General features: G+C 31.7%; 1 long non-coding RNA gene across 1 annotated transcript; it reads left to right on the top strand.

Moving 5' to 3' along the window:
• Positions 1-1,023: 1,023 nt before the first annotated feature.
• Positions 1,024-2,844, top strand: LOC149094521 (uncharacterized). Its single transcript, XR_016200918.1, has 3 exons — positions 1,024-1,162; positions 2,074-2,556; positions 2,635-2,844. It is a non-coding gene; the product is annotated as an uncharacterized LOC149094521 (long non-coding RNA).
• Positions 2,845-21,054: the final 18,210 nt, after the last annotated feature.

The following is a 21,054-nucleotide window of genomic DNA, read 5'->3' as shown; positions in this document are numbered from 1 at the left end:
GGATGGCAAGTGGAAAAGATGAAAAGACAAAAATGGCAAATCAAAAGCAAACGTTTTCTCGTCTGGTTAACATTTTCCAATTGACAAGCAGACAAGAAACAATGTGGTAAACAGAGGATCCCGATAAGATTTGAATTAAAGTATTCAACTTCATTGAAGCAAACTTGTTGCTGTTGTTACCCAAAAAGGATGATATTACCCAATATTAGCCGATGTTAACCAAAACAGATGATACAATTTTAAAGGCATCACAAGAAAGATACAAAAAACGGACAGAGCAAAGAGAAGAAAGGAAAGAAAGGAAAGAGAGGAGCGCCAAAAGGGAGTGAAACAGGTAACATCAACTCACAAGAGACAACACACATCGCAACAACAACAGCAACAAATAACCAAGCAAGCAAGAAATAACAACAACAGAAACTACAAAAAAAGTACTCTAAAAAAGAAAGGTAAGTAACTTAAAGAAATTGAAATTGCCGATTGAGGTCACTGTTTCAATGCCAATAGGCCAACTTGAATTTGGTTGAGTGAATTTTCGGCAAATCTTACATCAAGGTGATGATGGGAGCCAATAATATTTATATATACACGTACTTAATGTTATTATAATTTAGACAAAGCCACAAGCAAAATTAACCAATTGACAGGCTACGTCCGTGTTCATTACATTTAATCTGTTTAAAGAATGATCATTTTTAAAATCAAATAAATCATCAGTGAAACGGACATAAGTCAAGCTTTATACCTTTAATGGTAAATAATGAAAATGGCGACCATCAATTTGATCTTTATCATGATAATGATTCAACCTTTTTCTTTCCTAATACCATGTTATTTAAGATGAGCATTTTATTTACAGAGAACTGGTATGAACCCACAAATATAATCATTATCATGACCATCATCATGACCATCAAAAGTAATTGTAGGTGTCGATATACTCACCTTATCTAAGCATTTTATTTTTATCTTTTTTTTGTCATTTTTTTTCTTCTTTTTCTTCTCTGCGCTTTCTTTTTCCAGATTCTCCCATTTATTTGGACGGTTGACTGTTGGGGTGAATTTTTGTGAACCAGACTGAACACACAAACACTGTTGGTATTGTGAATGTAGTGCATAAAATGAGATCATTAAAGGGATGCCAAAAAATGGCCAAAAAAAGGTGACAACCACTAGGGCCACTTTTTTTTTACTTCTCAGGTTAACCTTAGCTTTTACCTTTTTGCTTCACGGAACGTCGACCATCAACATCTAATGGTTCACTTTTGATAGCCTAAATCTATTATCATCTACAACTATCATTATCATCATAATCTTTTTTCTTCTTATTCTTACATTTCTGGACGATTTTGCGATTCTATTCATTCTATTCATTTCCATCTTCTTAGCCTATTGCTTATTTGACACTTTTTTACCTTCTTTTATGCCCATTTTAATGAAGACAACGTTCTGAGTAAAACGTTATGCTAAAAAGGTTTACTTTTTCATGCAAAAAAAACCTCTTTTCGCATTGCGTTCAACTTGAACTATCCGTTTCGTTCCGTTCTGATCATTTTTCAAGTTCCGTTCTTTTCAAGATCAAATTCAAGTTCAGTATGTTTTACCACCGAGATACAAATGAAAAGCAAAACTGTGATGCAGTTAAAGTAACAAAAGCATTCACATCCCTAGTTATGTCCGTTTGCTACCAATTAATATTAATTGGTATCAATTTATTTTAATTTGGGAATTTGAAAAATCTTTGAAAAGCAAAAGCAGCAAAAAGCAACAGAGATTGCTAAATCTTTCTGAACCAGTTGCACTTAAACAATTGAAATTGCCGATAATCCATTGAAAATTGTGCATAAATTGAAAAATGATATTTAAGTTGATATTTAAGCAATTGACTCTAGCAAAATATCCATACGAATCCAAGTTAAACAAAATCTAAACCAATTAGAATGCATTTTCAACCATGTTCACCTTATTTTGCATTTAAATTTCGAGAGGTTCCTGAAAAATATTTACATTCCTTTCAAATTTCATAGCAAATGAATTAATTGATTTCTTTTTTTCTTCTTCTTCTCTTTAAAGGAAAAGATGCTGATAATGATAGGAGTGATGATGATGATCAAGACGATAATCTAACATTATAAACAAACAATTGTACTCCAATAAGTAGTTTATGATTGGCGAAAGGCGTAGCTAGTAACTTGTTATCTGAAGCATGATTCCATGATTTGTTCATCTTTATTCCCTTTATTTCATTCATTCACTTGAATCATCATCAAGATGATCAGATAGCCTTTGAAAGAGAAGTTAAGTGGCAAGAAGAAGAAGAAGGAGAAAAAAAGATTTGGAAGAAACGGATGACATGGACGAAATCAGGTCATTAAATCATTCAGTTGATAGACCAGATACAGGATGAGTTTTGAAATGAATACCAAGTTGATAATGAAAAAGAAGACAAATTGAAGTGAGTTGGGAGAGAGATGAAGATGAGAAAAGCGCACAAGATGACAATCAGCTGAACTTGATTCTGTAAAGCCTGACCTTGATTACTGTTAAGGAAAAACGGTAATCTTCCAATTTACTCCTTTCTTTTATTCTTATTCTTGTAATACTTCAATCTCACCCTCTTTTGTTTCTTTTCAGATGAACAACATGAATGGAATGATGGAAAGAGAAGATGACGACGAAAAAGACTAAAGAAAATGGTAAAGAAAAGAAGGAGTGAGAATAACGTGTTTTTACTTTTAAAATTTTCTCTCAAAAAAGCGTTTTTCTTAACCTACTTTACGTGCCAATTGTATCTCAACCATTTCACTTCGACAATCAGTAAACCTCGAAAAGACAATTTTTCAATCCAGACAAGGCTCAACATCATCAACATTACCATCGTGATCGTCTTCTCAAACCATTTAACTTTCATGTTACTTTCGTCAACAGTCATAATATTGGCAAAACTGGTTAACACATTAGAAGCGTCGTTTTTTTTGCTGTTCAATTGTCACACATCAAATGATTAACAAGCAGCAACAATTAAATCCGTCAACAGTGAATCCATCTTATCCAACTTCTCTTCTGCTTCCACTCGCAATCAATCTAATCAGTTTGATTCTTTCATTACCAAATTTTCTCATCACACAATTAATCAAATTACATTTGAGAATCAAAGGAAACTTTCCCTCAATCTCTAAGCACAAATTTACTAATTTAACTCAATTAACTACAATTGCTTGTAAATTGTAATCGAAATGTAAAAATTGACAAATCTCTATCAAAACCCTTTCAAGTCACAATCTAACTTGAAGCTTGGAGAAACAATTAATGAGGAAAATGTATCAAACAATGGCAATATCAATATTTGATGTAAATGATCCACTGAATTGGGCAGAAAAACGTTTAGACGTCATCAACTGTTTACTTTCACATTTTCAGGTAAATATAACTGTACAATTATATCAAGGTAAAATTGAAGTAAACATTAACATATTATTGTCATTAGAATGTTAAAAGGCAAAAGAAAAACATTTCTTCTTATACAACTTTTACTCTTTTCCCTGAAGGAACAATCAAATGATATAGAATGATATAAAAAAAATGTTTAATAGGAAATGTTCAAATGTTCACAGATTTTTCATTGTGAAAGTTGAATGTTAAACTGAACAGAGCAATAGATGAACAACTCGAGAAGAAAGGTAAAAAAAGTACAATAATAAGGATAAAAATGGTTGATGGCGGAGAGCAAAAAATTGGACAAAAATGAAGAGAAAACTTGATTGACTCGCTGTATCTTAAAGGAAATTCAAGACCAAATTCAGGTTATCAGGGAATGAACAGGAACTTACCTTTTAATCTGTTTTCCTTATTTTATTAAGCAAAAATTAGTTTTAAAAAAGATTGATTCATAATAATATTGGTTAACAGGTAACGAACCGATTACTAAATGGTCTTTTAATTTTCTGTTTCAACATTTGCAAACCTTTAGCTTGAACACTTGATTAACACCTTTTTTTTGTTTCTTCGCAAGTTCAAGTTCGCAATAGACCAACATTGCAAGGATATTTAATGTACAATGTGTTAATCCGCTGAAAATCCTTGATAAATTAAAGAAAACAAAAGGGTTTAAGTGAAAAGTTACCCTGAAAATTGTGAGTTCATTGTAACGTGCAAACATTTCCCATTCCAATAGTGAACCACAAATGATATCCTCTTGGAATGCTCGGAAGTTAATCACTTACGGAATTGGCTGGTCAATGCTTTTTCAAGGTTCACATTTTCAGTGTCACTCAGCACTTCGCCTGATCGGGAAAGCGTTAGTTCCTCTCAGTTTTACTCTCTCTTTCCGTCAAAATCCATTTCACTCAAAGACTGTTGTTCAACTTTAAGATATTTCAATTTTGGTTTGCTTTTTGTTTTGATATTAAATGATAATGAAATAATGATCGTTATTGGAATTGAAATTATCTAAATTTCGAGACGAATCTTGATGAAACTTCAAAATTCAAAGTATCATTAATGATATTCAATATCAGTCTAGATTGAAAAGAAACGTTGGAATCTGGTAAAATTTTGTTGTTCGTTCTTTACAGTAACTTCATAGTCTCAAAAAAGCTCAAAAAAGTACTTGATATTTGAGCAGTTCATTTGATCCAAAAATGCGGATTTTGCAGCTTCTAAGATCTTTGACTGAATCTTGAGTCAAGCCGAAGAAAACTGTCATTTTAACCAAAGTTTCTCATGAAAAGTTCAATCTTTTTTTCGAAATTTAAATTTGAATTTATGACTTTATGTTTTTAAATATTAATGAATGTGAAATAAAAGTTGAACATTTTACAACATGTTATGTGTTTTGCAATTGCAGCTTTCATTTGGTTGCAATTTGCAGAGAAAAAATTGAACGAAAGTTCCATCAATTGTTTTTTTCCTTTTGATTTTGAATTATTTTTAGACAATTTGATAAATATTTGATAGAGAAACATAATTTTCAAACGTTTCCCTGCAATGAAACGTTTTGCAAGACATTTGATTAAATTTGGCGAGTAAAATGATATCTTGGAAACATGAAAAATCAATACTTTGAAAATTAATGGGATCGTAATTTGGATGAAATTGTTGAACGATATTCGAGTTTGAACAAATTGTTTCATCAACTTTTCTCTTCTTTAGCAATTCAATTTTTTTTATTGCCTTTTCCTCTCATTCACCTTTTGATAATCAACTAATTCCCAGCCACTTAATATTAAAGAGAAGAAGAAAAGTTTAATTTAAAGTGAAGATTCAAGGTTTCTCTTGTTCTTGTTCTTGATTTTTCTTCATCATCATCCTTCTGTGGTGGGAATAAAATGGTTGAAACGGAAATGACAATGATATGGCTAAATATGTCTTCTCTCTCCTTCTCTGTATTTACCTTTACAGGTAGGACAGGAAACAGCTATTAAATAGGGTTGGCAATCAGCGGACCATTAAGACTTAAAGAAAATGGAAAAGAAAATTCAATGTAAAAATATTTTCAAACCTAAGGTCAGTTGTTATTCAGTTTAAAGCTCATTGTCGACTTTTCAAGCTTGGCAAAAGTCTAAGAGACAAAAACCCAAATTGTCCGACTAAAGTCAGGTAAAGGTGACGACCAAATGATAACCAAAATAGGAAAGTTAAAAGGCAACTGAACAACGGAAATTACCCTTCATTATTACCAACAATTAAAAGTCAACTTCCTTTGTTAAAGTCTCTTGTCATTTAAATCTACTCATCTTTACCTTCACTTGTAACCCAAAATATTGAGTTAAATGTTTCAATTTCAAATGGAAATCATTTTCTCAATTTTGCTTCTTCAATGATTAATGAACAAATTGCTTGAAACAGAAAATGATTTTTACTGTCCAATTAACTCGTCTCTAGTTAGTTGACCTTTGTTGAGTAAATGATTACAAAGATTATCAAAATGATGAATAGAATCATGATTAGTCTGTTGATGAGTTTCATTCTTTTAATCACAACAAGAAGCCAATATGTGTAGGTTGATTTTGCCTGTTCAATGTTACACCCAAATTGCGGTTGAATGGTCAACTTGACCTGTAACTTTCAACAAACTGGTCAACTGGTTTTCACCAACAAAAAGTGAAAAAGTTTAACAAAATGGTTAAGATTGTCAATTGATTAAAGACCAAAATCCAGTGATATAATAATTCTGTATTTTTACCTCTTTCTTTCCTTCTTTCTTAATTTTTCATCAAATTATCATGATAACTGTTCACTGTTTATTTTATTTTTACTTTTCTTTCAATTTTCTTTTTTCTCTTTTCTCAAAGTTTCCTTTACCTGGATCCTGGTAATGATGATTATAAAAGACAAGTTTACCTTGAACTGTCTCAATCTTTATTTATCTTCCCTTGACCAGGTAACTTATGAGAAAACATTTTCACCTCATTTTTCACTTCTATTCAATATTATTTCAATTTTTCTTCTTCTCCTGAAAAAAGAATGTTCATTTTTTTCTCCAATTCTTTTTGCCAACTTTCATCCAATTTTCTCATCTTTATTCCATCATTTGTTCATTCACTTCTGTAACAATATTTAATGAAAGGAAAACAACATTGTTCTGAATATCGAATAATTTCAAAACGAAAACGATCGATTCATTTTACTCTCAATTGTAAACGAATGTCAAAGTTGATCAAATTTTGATTCATTGCAATATTCAGACAATGCACTTGGAATGCAACTTCCCAAAGGAAACACAATCAATTTACGGTGAAAAAGCAAACCAATGTTGATGAATTTCTCATTGAATCAGCAGGAAAACTCAGATTCTGAGCTTCATTACTAGACTTAAAGTGGAAAAGTTGAGAAGTGAAAAAAACGATTGAAATGATTTACGAATGTAAATCCCTGTAAATCGACAATAAAAACGTTTTTTTCTTCAATCTTTTTGTTGTTACAAGAAAAAGGTAAAGAGCCTGACAATCAAAGAACGGATGACCTTTTCCTTTGCCTCCCTCTTCAATGGACTTGATACTTTAAAAAGCATTCTAAAAAAGGTCACTTGCAGGTCAAGACGTAAAGAAGCAAAAGTATTTTGAAGGAGGAAAAAGCAAGAGACTGACAAAGTTAGCGGGTTTGAAGAAGAAGAAGAAGAAAAATGTTTAACTTAATATTTTCTTGTAACGTCTAAAAAGGTTGAATAAAAAAGCACAAAGGGTGGGTCATAGAGTACAACAATGTGACCTGACCTTTTCACTAGAACACATTTTTCCCACAATCAAACGGTCCAGGTCACTTTATATCAATGTTCACGGTTACAAGTATAAATAAGGTTAAAAAAGCCCAGACAAGGTAAAGACTGGCAAAGAAACAAACTCTTTGGGTTCAGAAGCGAAAACAGAAAGTAGATTATCTTTAAAAGAGCTTAGAGCTTGTCAATTACCTTTGACCGCGGGTGACCTCAAGTTACCCTCTTAAACCCTCTACAACCCTCGATAACCCCTCTATGTTACTAGGTTTGTTTTTTTGTCCAACAATATTTTCCCTTCTTCTTCTTTTCTTATTTTACTTTTTGGTGGAATCCCTTGATTTACCTTTGACCTCTCAAGTTGACATAAAGTTGCCAGTAAGAAAAAGGTCAAAGTTGTCTGAGCTTCTTCACTTTAAATTGACATTTTCATCTTTTCCTTCACCAATGTACTCCATTCACCTCTTTTGTTAAATAATAAACAGTAAACAGTAAAACCTGGAAAAATCTCTTTTTCTATTCAAATTGAAATGAGAGATTTTCATTATTGTTATTAAATATTTTATATTGTACAACAGAGTTTACCTGGAAATTAACGATTTTATCATAAATCTTCTAAGCTTTCATTTGCAAAGGAGTTTTCTCATCCTTCAGAAGGCAAAATAGAGGTTTCACTTGGGTTTCATCAGGGAATCCAAAGAAGCATCTGATGAGCATGGTAGATGAAAGTGAAAGAGACTGAAACAGATCGATAAACTTGGGTTTATCTTGTATCATCAATAATAATATTATCATTATACTTTCATCGAAAGGTTTCAAGGCCAAGGTCATGATCATCATGAAAAAAAGAGTTGCACAGAAATGCGTAGTAACCTGAGAAGAGTTGAACAGAGAAGAAATGATAAATTAGAAGATGAAGAGGATGATGAAGATGATGAGGATGATGAAGACTGGGGAAACATTTTCTCATCAAATGATGGAACAAAAGTGATAAAATGTTCCAACGAAGGTGAAACAAAAGTTTCAACGAAAACTGTTCTACAATTATAAAGAGACATTTTCCTTTGAGCATTACCATCATCTTGTTGTTCATCATTTTAATGATAATCATGATACCTTAGTTTCTTGTTCACCATCCAATTGATTAAAAAAACATTTTCTCTCATCTTTATTTTATCATATTCATATTCCATGAAAGTTTAATATTACATGGAAAAAGAACACAAAAAAATGGATTATCTTCCAAAACATTATTCAGTTGACACAATGATGCGATTAGCCATCAATGACGTCTTTCAATCTGAATTATCTTTACTTTGCTTTCACCATTTTCACCATTTCCATCATTTCCACCATCAATAATATCTTAGAGCATTAGAAACTGAATAAAAGATAAATCATGAAATGTATCAATTTCAAATGAATTTTTACTTTTGACAGTTAATCTGATCAAATTTCAAACTTTGCATCTCATTCAAAATTGATTCATTTTTTCGAAGAAGAAACTTCAACCAAATCAACGGAAATTTAATTTCCACTAAACTCAATTGCAAATGTTCATTCGATAAACTCGTCTAATTCAACTTGAGAATTGATAATTAATCATAACTCGAACAGTTGAAACTCTGATCGATAAAATTGTCATTCAGTTTCTGTAATGAAAATTGTTTACAGAAAAAGAGATTCTTAATCAAGGTAATATTGAATCTAATTAAGTAAATTTACCTTTTATCTTCATCTTATTAAGATGGGAATAGAGCAAAAAAAATAACAAGATCAATGCACTTAATGAAATTGAAATGGAACTGATTAATCAGGGAAGAATGGAAAAAATAAGTTTAAACATTGTTCTAATTCCATGAACATTATTCCATCGATCGTAATATTTTTTTATCAAATTATACCTTTTATTAGATAAAGTGAAATGTATCAATGAAGTTACAACAACCTGTTGCTATGAGAGTAAAAAAGGCTGAATTGAGGAAAGAAGAAAATCTGATAATTTTCATGTTCGCCACCATATTCATCATTTCCATCATGTTGATCGATTTATTGATTTCCAAAAGAAGTAAACATTTCACCAAAAAAAATTCAAACCTTGATAAGAATCGTTTGTTTATTTACATTGATAAACATGAAGATAATCGTTGAACAACAATTTTCTGTTAACAAACAAAAAACTGGAAAAAAGAAGTTGAATTTTCATTCTTATTCAGTTGCGTTCATCTTGATACTGAATAATCAGCCCTTAAGCATGGAAAACATTTTTCCGCTTTTTTTTGGTCTTCAACAGCAAGAAGGAAAAGCTGAAACATCGTTCAATCCTAATAATCGTTTTAATCAACAATTAAATTAGCCGCAAGCCGTGTTCACCATTTTGGTACTTCGTTCAAGGTCAGTTTCTTCTTTTTTTATAACGATTCTAACGAACCCTCGTTAGACTAAACCAGACAAACTTGTCAACATTATTATTCTTATCATGGTTGGTTTCAAATATTCAATGATTCTTTGTCTCATCGCGTTGATTGGCATTTAGAGGAAACTTTTAGTAATCAAGGAAAGTAAAGGTAAAAAATTCCCTGTTTCCGGGGAAAAGATTTTTTTTCATCATTTTCGTCGTTCTTCCTTCTATTTCAATCGACAAACATTTTGTATTTAAATATTCGAAGTTCAAAATTTTCTGAAAAAGATGAAACTCGAAATGAACCTCAAATTATCTTCAATCAATTCTTCTGTTACAATTAATGAGATTCCATTAAAAATGAACAATTCAGTTGAACTTGTTTTACTCAGATTTTGCTCTCAACAATTGAAAAGATAATTCAAGGTTGATTGGAAACTTAAACTTTACAGATTAGCAAATTATCGAAAAATTTACTTTAATAATCTGAGAATTTGTTTCAATAATGAGTTTAATGGGAATCGGTAAAACGGACAAAAGCAACTCTCAATGGTCAACATTCAACTTTAAATGTTTAATATAATCATTGGATAATAATAGAAGCAATTTGTTATTAAATTTGATGCAATTTACAAGGTGACATACAATGTAACACTGAATGAAGAAAGAAAAAAAAATGAATCGAAAATCAGAATTGAAGGTTTTGTGATAAAATCTCAATTTTAATCCACTTTTCGTTAATCAAGAGGTTAACCTTTGAAGTAATTCACTTATACAAAGGTTCAACTTGATCACGATACTGTGATCTACCTTCAATTGTAATGATAATAAGATTACCATTATTATCATGATAATCGTTGGAATGAAAAGGTAAACGTTTCTTTTCAAGGCAACATTTTTCAGGTCGTTATGGCCACGAGTGGACATTTTACTTTTCAACTGTTCACCAATTGAAGATGCCTTTTACTTTCATTGTTGGTCAACAATCAATCGATGAAAAAAAGAAGTCAACAAGAAAAGGTTTGAAACATTGTTTATTCACGACTTCAATTGTGTGACCATTTTTTGGTCGATAATGTATTTCGAGTAATTAATGTAAACTTGACCCATTGTTGGCCATTGAGTGAACAAAGAAGATGAAACAATTGAAACAATTTCAAGTGTTTGGTCCAAGGTTAGCCTTGACCTTTAACCTTATCCAGTATCATTAGAGTAGAATCAGGATAATTATGATAATCATGATTAGGGTTGTAATAAGAGGATTGAAGTTGAAAGTGGTTAACGAAATGGCGTAAACAAAAAGATAATGTGAATCAGATAATAAAGTAACAATAAGAAGTGATTAAGAATGGTTGCTCTTTCAAACAACTTTCGTTGGATTAACATGTTCAACTCAACTGAAACTGATGATCATCATGATGGAAAGGAAAGAGTTTTTTTTCGCTGCTTCTTCTCTTCATTTTGATTCATCTTATTGTCACTGGAATGGAAATTGGGTTAAAATTAGTGGATCAGAAAATAGTAAAAAGTGTTTTTCTTTTTTGGCGAATTAAAAGGGAAAATATGATTGGCAATTTACGGTAAAACTTGCTTCTTTTCTTTACTGTTGAACAACAATTTAGAGGTTCCTTTTTGACTTGCATTTGGCTTTACATCAACACCAATCTAAAGATGGAAATGTCACAAAAGGTTGAAAATCCTTTTCAGGAGATTCTGTTTATCAGTCAAATCTGAACACAAAGATATTCAGTTAATTGGTAAACAGATTAAAGACTTTTGTTCAAACTGAATCAGATTGTTGTGGTTAGTTTCATTGTAATGCAAGTTTAAAGATTAGCATTTTAAGCAAACAAAAGATTCAAAAGTCAATCTCATTTAGTTTATCAAATAATCAATAAAAATGCTTATTTCGATTATTAGATATTCAGTCGAAGTCAGAATTGTTCAAATCTAAAGTGAAATTGGTTCGAAATTCAATTTTAAATGCTGAATGTTTGCTATAAAATGATATAAAAAGTTTATTTCCATTGCATTTGTTGATCAAAAATGAAGATCGAAAAGTTTCTCTGATTTTTTTTCTTGAAGAGTTTGAAAAAGTTTGCAAAAATTTGAAATTTGAAAAAAGTTTCGTTTCGCGAAAAGTTGAGCAAATGGAGCTTCTAATTTTGATGATTGAATTAACAGAATCAGAATTTTATGCAAACTGTTTGATGTGATTTGAATGAGAAATTTGAATCGCTTAACCAACAATCATCATGTAACAAGTGAACAATTTAGTCTGCCAATTGGAACCAATCAATTGTTTTGCCTTTAACGTTCAACTTGGTTTCATCCAGTCATCATCATTCTTCTTAATTTGTTGAGTGAAAAGGTTGATTAACTTCCAATTGTTACCCAGCTATTACTGTTCATTTGCAAAGTGAAATTAGATCAAAAGCATTAATTCTTTCAACATTTCTTCTTCTTTCAAATTGAAAAAAAAGTTCTGTTGGACATTCTGTTGATTCCTTTTTATAATCAAGGTTACAACAATTTAAATGATTGTTTATACAAACACCGAAAACATTTGATAAAGTGTTCATTTCTTGTCGTCATTCAATTTGTAACTTTCAATTGAATTGATTAAAAGTTGTTGAGCAAATGAAAGGCAAGAAAATTGTTGACGATCAATTGATGAAGATTACAGTGAATCCGGTGAAGGTCGACCGTTTGAATAGCAAATGATAATAAAAAAGTTTCCCATTTTCAAAGTAATCAACTTTCCATTGATTAGATGGTTAAAAGGTTATCTAAACAACCAATTTACCTGACGAAATGATCAGGAGAAAGTTTAAAGGCGATAAAAGGTAAGATGATAAAGTTGAAAAGATTAAGATAAAGATGGAAATAATCGTAAAATGAAAAGAATTTGTTTTTTCTTTCAAACAATTTGTTAACTGCAAGTGATCAGTGATTTAAAGCAAAGGTTGTAATCATTGCAATCATTATATATGATTATGATAATCTTGGAATCACAGAAATTATTGTTTCTCTTGAAATGGAAACACTTTTTGTAAGCTTCTTACGTCAAATGATCAACCAAAAAAGGTTAAAACCATTTTCTTGGTAAATGATTGTTTTAGTGTCCAATGTGATCAATTAGCCAGAGTAAAAGAATTGATAATTTTACCTGAAACTTGAAGAAAAATGATTATCTAAATGAATGACAATCAAATGTGTTTCTTCTGGTTCATTAGTTGTTGTGATTGACTAAACCTGTTTCACTTGAAAGTTGATCAAAGTTGATATTGAAAAGGGGCTACAAGTGTAAGAATAAAGATGAGAATGAAGATGATGGAGAGGGCGAAGAAAGAACATATCCGTACCCTGAGGGATTCTGAAGGTGAACCCTCACCTGGTATTCAATGAGAAACGTGATTCTAATTCGATGGTTTAGATTGATTGTTGGACAAGAAGCACGCTCATTCCATCCAATTTTCAGTGATCCTTCAGTAACCAAGTAATGTTCATCTTTCAATGAAACATTTACAAACATCTTTTTTGACAACAACAACAACAACAAAAAAGGCACAAAATGAAGAAAAGAAATTCTTTTTTCTTTTTCTTCTTTTCAAATCTCTTTTATTCCAGTAGCTTGTAAACTCAGTTTCCACCCAATTGTGTTCAGAAGCTGATCAAGAAACATGAATAAAGAGTTATCTTGCCCACCCCGGGGTCACACAGTTGAACAGATTAAACAGTTGAATGATAAATTGAAATTGAGATTAAACATTGAATTTAATTGGAAACAAAGTAATTAATTGTTTCAACAATTTCTTTGCAAATCTTATCCACTCTGAATTAGATGATCCAAATTGCGAACAAGCTTTTTCTGTCCAAAAACAGCTTAAAGGCAGAAGAAAAAAGTTCTGTACTTTACATGGTTTTCCCTTTATTCTGGCAAAAAAATAATATCAGTTATTAGATGAGTTTAGATAACATTGTTGAACCTGTTTGCTGAAGTCATTTGTGTCTTCCTTAATCTTGGATGATCCAATGGAGAAAGGTTTCAAATGATTATCATGATCAACTGAGGGTTGATTGCTGTCAAAGATGAAAGGATGGGTCAGACAATAAATGATTCTTGTTATTGTTGTGATGATAAACAGGGGAAGATAAAGACTGAGAAGAGTTGCCGTAAGCATCATCAAGATGATGATATGATTTGCCGGAAAATTAAATTTTCCGGTTTTGCTATTCGGGCCGTTTAAGTGTCTGTTCAAAGTAGATGCTCAGGATGATCGGGCGGAGGCCAATTCCTATTCAAGCCAATTTCAAGGTCATCTTAATCTTTGCCTTTTCTTCGCCATCTTCTTCACCATCTTCATCAGCAACTTGAAATTCATCTCTAAACATCTACAACAGGATAAATGGTTTCTTCTTACACTTTAGCTTCTGAAGTTCTTTTTTCTTTTCAATTATTTCATCTTCTGTTTTCAGTTTCGCATTCAAACTTGATGCCTTTTCAATTTCACCTCCTTTCTTCCTCCTCACCATCTTACCCTCCCTCTGAGCCCTGAAATATCCATCATCTTCTGATACTTTGTTTTTCTTCCCTTCAATTTGTTCGCTTATCCATTTTTTCATTCCTCTTTCCGCTTCTTTGCATTATATTCATTATTGTAATCAAAAATGTTAGTTTCATTGAGGAATCTTTGTTGACGGATTTAAAACATTTAATCCTGTGATAAACCTTTTAAACACGATTCAAGCAAAGAATGAAAACTTTTTCTAATCAGTCTGTTTATTAGACAAGATACAATCATGTTAACTTGTGATGGATTGAATCGAGAAAAGAGTAAAAATATTGATTCAATCTTGCAATTGAGATTAACTTTGATCATTCCCATTGCAATTTTAAACCTTTTCATCAAACTGTGAACCCTTCAAAATGATTGACTGAAACATTAAGAAACAAAAGTACAACAATAAACATGTAATGGATCTGATTACATTTGTTTTTACTCATTAATTCAACTTGCAAGAGTTGAACAAATTGAAACAATTGGACATCATTTTGATTAAATATTTGCACAAAATGATAAACTTTGCAAAAATTGAAGAAAAAGAAAGTTTTATTTTGCAAAAAGTGGAAAACTGGGAAACATTGATCGAAACAAGTGCCATTGACTCTGTGCAATATCAACAATGTTTATGTTAACCCAAGAGCGATCCAAGAGCGGTTAAGGTCAACCTAGTAACAGTAGTTGCAACAATAAATTGGTTTTGAAAGCTGCAAATGGAAAGTTCATTTCACGGTAAAATACTTTTAGTAACTTGAGACGATCATTACCAAGAATAAGAAAATGATAATGAAGATAATGTTTACAATAACAAGGAGAGAAAAGTCAGAGAATGGACTGAAGAAGAAAATGGCCGTTTTTCTTGAATAAGATGGGCGAAGATGATGATATAAGGCGATGCCGTTGATAATAAGAATCTCTAGTTATTATTATGGGATTTGTTTCCGTTTTGAGAGGAAAAATAAGTTTTGAGGCCGATGAATTTGATGAGCTGGATGATTCTGGATACTGTAGGTTGACCTTAGCTTCACCACATGGCACAGCGACAGCGGATGTTGTGGTGGTTATAATAAAAGTGGTTACTGGTACTTTTCAAGTTTCCCTCAACACTTGAGCCCAGTGGTTTGCAGTGTCTTCATCTTTTGCCAAGATAAAAAACAAACCTTCAATGACCTTAACTCCACTCTAATCATCATTGGTAAGGTCAACCAAGCGAAGTTTTTTTACAGGGGAAAAAAGAACAACAAGAAAAAAAAACAAGAATCATCTTCGCTTTCATTTGCTAGCTTCTTCTTCTTCTTCTTCACCCAACCGAATCATCCTCACTTCCTCTATGGCTTTTCATCCATAGTTTCTTATATCATCATCACCATCATGACCAAGAGTAACATCATCTTTGAAAGAAACCAGAGAATCAAATGCAACTTGTTTTTGCTGTTTCTCTCTTTTTGTTTCTGGTCAACAAAACTTTTCCTTTCTCCTGCAAACCTCTTAATTGCAATTTAAATGTTAATCTAACGGTAGTTGCATTTTGCACAATTAGATACTTGACTTGCAAGAGGAAACCCGTGAAAAAAGATTATTAACAGAAATGCAAAGAAGATGATTTGTTGTTCAATTGATTGATGCGTATCCAGTCATTATTAGTGAAAAGCCTTTTCAAAACGTTTCTTCTTGGCGATTCCTTGCTGCTCATGTTCATCATGAAATTTGGCTTCTTAATCTTGGCGTTAGTTTCTTTTCATTATTTCACATTCTTATCACCATCAAAATGTTTATTCAATGATAATCAAAGAAGCCCAAATGTTGATATGAATTGGGATAAACCCCTTGGGCAAGTTTCCCTTACTGAGGCCCAAAATCCGCCTTCAGAAGCCGCAAGGGCCATTCTCTTAACTTTTTTTCCTTCTATTCACCATTTTATTACCTTCATCATCATCATTTTTCAATAGAGAGCATCTCATCATCGTTTCCATCAACCAACCGGTAACCATGAAGATACATCCTAATTAAAACAAGGATCTTTACAGTTGTTCATTTTTGCACCATTTTTCATCTTTTCTCTTCAATTTATAATCTTTTCTTCCAAAGACTATCTTGACCCTTCATTTGCATTATCAACATTAATCAGTCTCTAATTGTTGCAATCACATTAACGATTTAACAGTTTTCCAAGTCTTTGTACCAAAAGTCAATAAATAATGTTTGGTTCCGTTATTGAATCTTTATTTATGTTTCTATCAATCTGGTAAATTCAATTGTTAATCTAATGATTAGACATGTTTACAGTTTGGATTATTTAATGAAAAGCAACATTTAAATGTGAAAAACTAAACTTTGCTTTTCTTCCTTTTTCCAAAACTATTTAGATTATCTTGATAATTTGTTATGAAATTAATATCATCTGAATAGGAACTTGTTTAGCCTCATTGTTTGGTTAAATTGCATTAATTAATCATTTCAATCACTTTATTCATCCCATTGGAAGAAGAAGAAAAAATTGAGAGAAAAAAAAACAAGATCTGGGTTTAAAAATGATTTAATGGTGATAAAGATTTCTGTTTAACACCAAAATGGGTCCAAAGAATCGGGTAAAACGGATAACGTAAAGATCATGAATCAGAAGGGAATCATTATTGGGTTACAATATTTATCAATTGTAGCCTCAAGGGAACGGGCAGTTAAAGGATAACAAGGTAAAGATGAAAATAAGGTGAGTAGGAACCAGAAGAAGAAGAAGAAGAAGAAAAACTTAAAAAATGATTTTTCATTATAACTTTCATCTTCAATGGGTTGACTAACGATGTTGATGGACAAGTTGATACAGATGAGGCTGACCTTTACTTGACTATTTTGTTGCTGATTTACTGTAACAATTTGGCCAAAAGTGATGAACATTTTCAAGCCTGTTTCAATAATGTAAAGTTACCCTTGAGGGGTTAATCAATGAATTAGTTAACTTTTTTGTTTCCCCAAATTGAACATCATTTTAACAGTTTCCTTCTTTATCTTAATCATTTTTTTCACACAAGATGAATCAAGTTGAGGATGAGGATGGTGAAGAGGATCATGCAAGTGCAGATAGGAATAGATATTAGGTACAATTAGCACTTGAAAACATGAATCTAATGTTGACATGATATTGAACGTCCAAACTGTTGAATCTGAAATGATCGTTTAAGAAAAGCTGTAAAGGTCAATCCATTTCTCTTCTCGCAACCTTGTTCCATTTAGCAATGTTAATCTCATTTTAATACAATTTCATGCAAAACGCAAATCTTTTGCAAACATTAAACTGATCTATTGATGGAAATGCAAACAAGTTCTCAAAGTGGATCGACTTTTCCTGAATCGAAACAAAAGTTCTAATTGATTTTAATTTCCATTTTTCCAGTTGATTGGATGCAAACTTGAATCAAGATTTAAGGTAATTCCAATTTGTCAACTTCTCCAAAATCGAAACAAACATTTTCAATTGATCTTGATTGCAATTTTGCAATTGATTGGACAGAGAATTGAAAAGTCCAAAAAGTTTGTCGACTTTTCCTGAAACTTTCAGTTAATTTTAATTTTTATGTTTCTTTACGATTGATTGAGCAGAGAATTGCTAAGTTGCAATCAAATTGAATGCAAAGTTGCAAAAAGATTTAAACTTTACATCAATCACTTTCCTTGCAAGTTTGCTGTGAAAATTTGCAATTTATGGCAACTCAAGCAAACCTTTTATTCATTACTTACCTTGACAACGGGACTTTTACTCAATCCATTTTAAGATGAAGTAAAAGTCTTGATATTCATCTTTTGAAAGGAAGATAAAAAAAGTGGGAGAAATGAGAGAAAGGAAAAAATAAGAAAATGATGATAATGGGATGAAATGAAAGTCTTTGTAGGAAGAGGCGAAATATTTGGCAAGAAGAAGAAGCAAAAAAAAGAAAGTCTAGAAATGTGAAATAAGGAATCAAAAGTGACCTGACCTAGAAGAGAGACTGGAAAAGATTACAAAAAGAAACGATCAAAGTTGAGAGAAGGAAAAAAAACGCGATAAAAAAGTTCATCATTTTGTTAAATCTTTTTTACTTCATCTTCAAGTTTCTCATTGATATTGGCCAGTATTACTTGGCCGGGACCTGAACCACTCTCTCTGTCAATTTATACGCATTTGTCTTTTGTGCTTGGCTTTTTTTTACTAGCAACTGTTCAACAATGAATTATTGCTTGACATGTAAAATGAGGAGGATGATGAGGATCAGGATGAAAGAGTGAAGTGCTCTTGGGTCAATCTAATAATAATAACGATCTTCTTGTGATGGCAACTTGGCCCAGAAGAGCAAAAATTTAGACTATTTTTGGTGCCACATTTTTTTGGGTAAATTTAAAAGCCACTGTCTTTCACACTGACTTCAACTCCCTCGGTCTGTTTACATGTTTTTTGAGCTATTCCCAGGTCATCTTCATCATTCAGTAAAGGTCAATGGTGGGTTCCAACGGTTCCTTGCCATTACTTATTCCATGCAAAAGAACAGCGAATGTAAATCTTTTTTCTCTCTCTCTCTTCACATTTGTCTTCATTGACAAGAGAGCAACTAGACACAACAAGATTTAAGATTTAAGAGGAAAGAAGAGAAGACGAAAAGCCTTGGGTCAATGAAGAAAAGTCCTGTTGCAAGGAAAATGCGAAAATAACTTATTCTCTCTTCTCTTTTTTTAGGACACAACAAAGTGAGAAAAGTTATCCTGGTTGATGAAAAGAGCAAAAAGTGAAAACTTATGGAATGGAAAATGCAATTTAATTTAAACCTCTCAGGGTAACCATTAATTCATGTTTTACCTTTTAACTTGACCGGATCCTGAGGAGAAGATTTGGACGCTTGCCTCTTTGTTTATCATCATCACTCTCCATGTTACTGTTGAATAACCATGAATATTGAGCATAAAAGGCAGAAGCAATTCATGTAATAATAGAGTTGATCTAAAGCCAGTCGTGCTTTCTGATTACTTCAAAGTCCGTCAAAATGTTCACGGAAAATCCATTTAATTTCAACTGTAATCAATATTCACATTATAATCAAAGAGAGTAAAAAATATCAAACAAAAAAAGCAAGACCAACATCCAAACGTCTAATGCTCATTGTAACGTCCTTATGATAATGATGATTAACGTCGTGCTTCCAATCATCTAATCCTCTTCTTGTTACAATGTTACCTTACGTATCATCGTGAATTCTGGTCAACACAGGAAGGTAACAAGAAGAGGGTAAGAAGCAGAAAAGAGATGATAATCATGATGATAAAAGAGAAGAAGGAAAAAAAGAAAAGAGAATAAGAAAGAAAAGGAAAAGAGAAGAAAAAAGTTGAGAATATTTTACAAAGACTTAAGACGTTCCTACCTTACCTTGCCCAAACTAGATGGGCTCCTTCATCGGGTAATAGGTCAACACCCAATTACGCCGTTTCGTTGACCTGAAAGCGAAAAGAAGAAGAAAGGAAGAGAAGAAGAAAAAAGTATCCAGTGAAAGGTAAAACCAAAGAGATGATGACTCTGGTAAACCTTAGCACGTTATGAACCTTTTTTTTGCAGGTAAAAGGAATCAACATTGTCAACATTCTTTAAAAAGCCTGGGAAAATTTTTTTACTCCAAAATCTAAACTCAACATTTTCTTTTATTTCACTTTTTCTTTTCTTACCTGTGTTCGTCTTGATCGTCTTCTTCCTTTTCTTCAACATTCTTCTCTCCGCCCTGATTTCCTTTCAACAAGAGCAAACCCTTTTTACCTTGATTATCATTTTCTGGTAACCTGGATTCAATGAGACGCCATTCTTACCCTTTTTATGTATTACCAACAAAGGGTCAGAGGTTATTCAAGTTTCAATCATTTTTTTACCTTTTTTTATACCTTCTTCAAGGTTCATCTTTGTGCCAATATTTTCACCTTTATATTGAAAGCTTTGTTATTAGAGAAGCGATTGGAAATGGATGTTAATGATAACATTTTTTTTCATCTTAATTGTCATCTTTTTATTTATTGATTGTTCATTTTAGGCATCAATTGATGGACATTGAAAAGGAAAGCTGATTTAATGCTACAAATTGCATTTTTAACAATCAATCTTAATCAATGGTTAATCAATGGCTCAGGTTAATGTTGAGCAACAATTGAATTTGAAAAGATGAAAGTTTCAAGTTTAATATTAATAATATTCAACTATCAATGTGAATATAAATATTAATGAGAGCAATTAACTCGTTCATTAATCTTGATAACTTGAGATTGAAAGTGAATGCGTTCATGTTTAATCAATTGAGTTTACTTGCGCTTTTCCTTAGTTTAACATTTAGATAAACATTGAAAGGCTGAGAAAATATCAAAGTTTATATCAAAATTGGCATTAATTCAGGAAGTTAACCAATTGATTCAAGTTCATGATCACATGTAAATGCTTTCTCTAGTTCAGGGTTTCATTGAAAGAGCAAAATTAACAAACAAAATGTGCCAAAACAATCTATTTATACAATCATCAAGACAATAACCTTTAACCAGAAAAATTAATACAACAAAGGAAAAGTTGACTTTCATTTTTTTCAGTTTCAGCTCAACTTGTGATAACTTTAAGCTGAAATTGAAGCTGAACTGCCAATGTTTGCAAGTTGCAATGGATGGAAACATTGGTGAATACTGTTGATTGATAAACAAGTGAAAATGATGTTTGCAGATTTCAACTGAATAAATTCATTTCACTATCATTATTGTAATACACTTTTTTTGTTGTTGTTTTTTCTTCTTCTTTCAAGGTGAATTCAAGTGAATCAGAAGAGGTTAGTAAGACGATGATAACATGATGAGATAAAGAAAAACAAGTAATGATACGGATGAAGAGA

The sequence above is a fragment of the Tetranychus urticae genome, chromosome 1, assembly GCF_039701765.1.
Source record: "Tetranychus urticae isolate SD_2017Ah chromosome 1, NJAU_TeUrti_SD_1.0, whole genome shotgun sequence".
In the NCBI taxonomy this organism is placed as follows: domain Eukaryota; kingdom Metazoa; phylum Arthropoda; class Arachnida; order Trombidiformes; family Tetranychidae; genus Tetranychus; species Tetranychus urticae.
The sequence above is the reverse complement of the archived record's forward strand: the minus strand, read 5'-3'. Positions and strand labels throughout refer to the sequence as shown.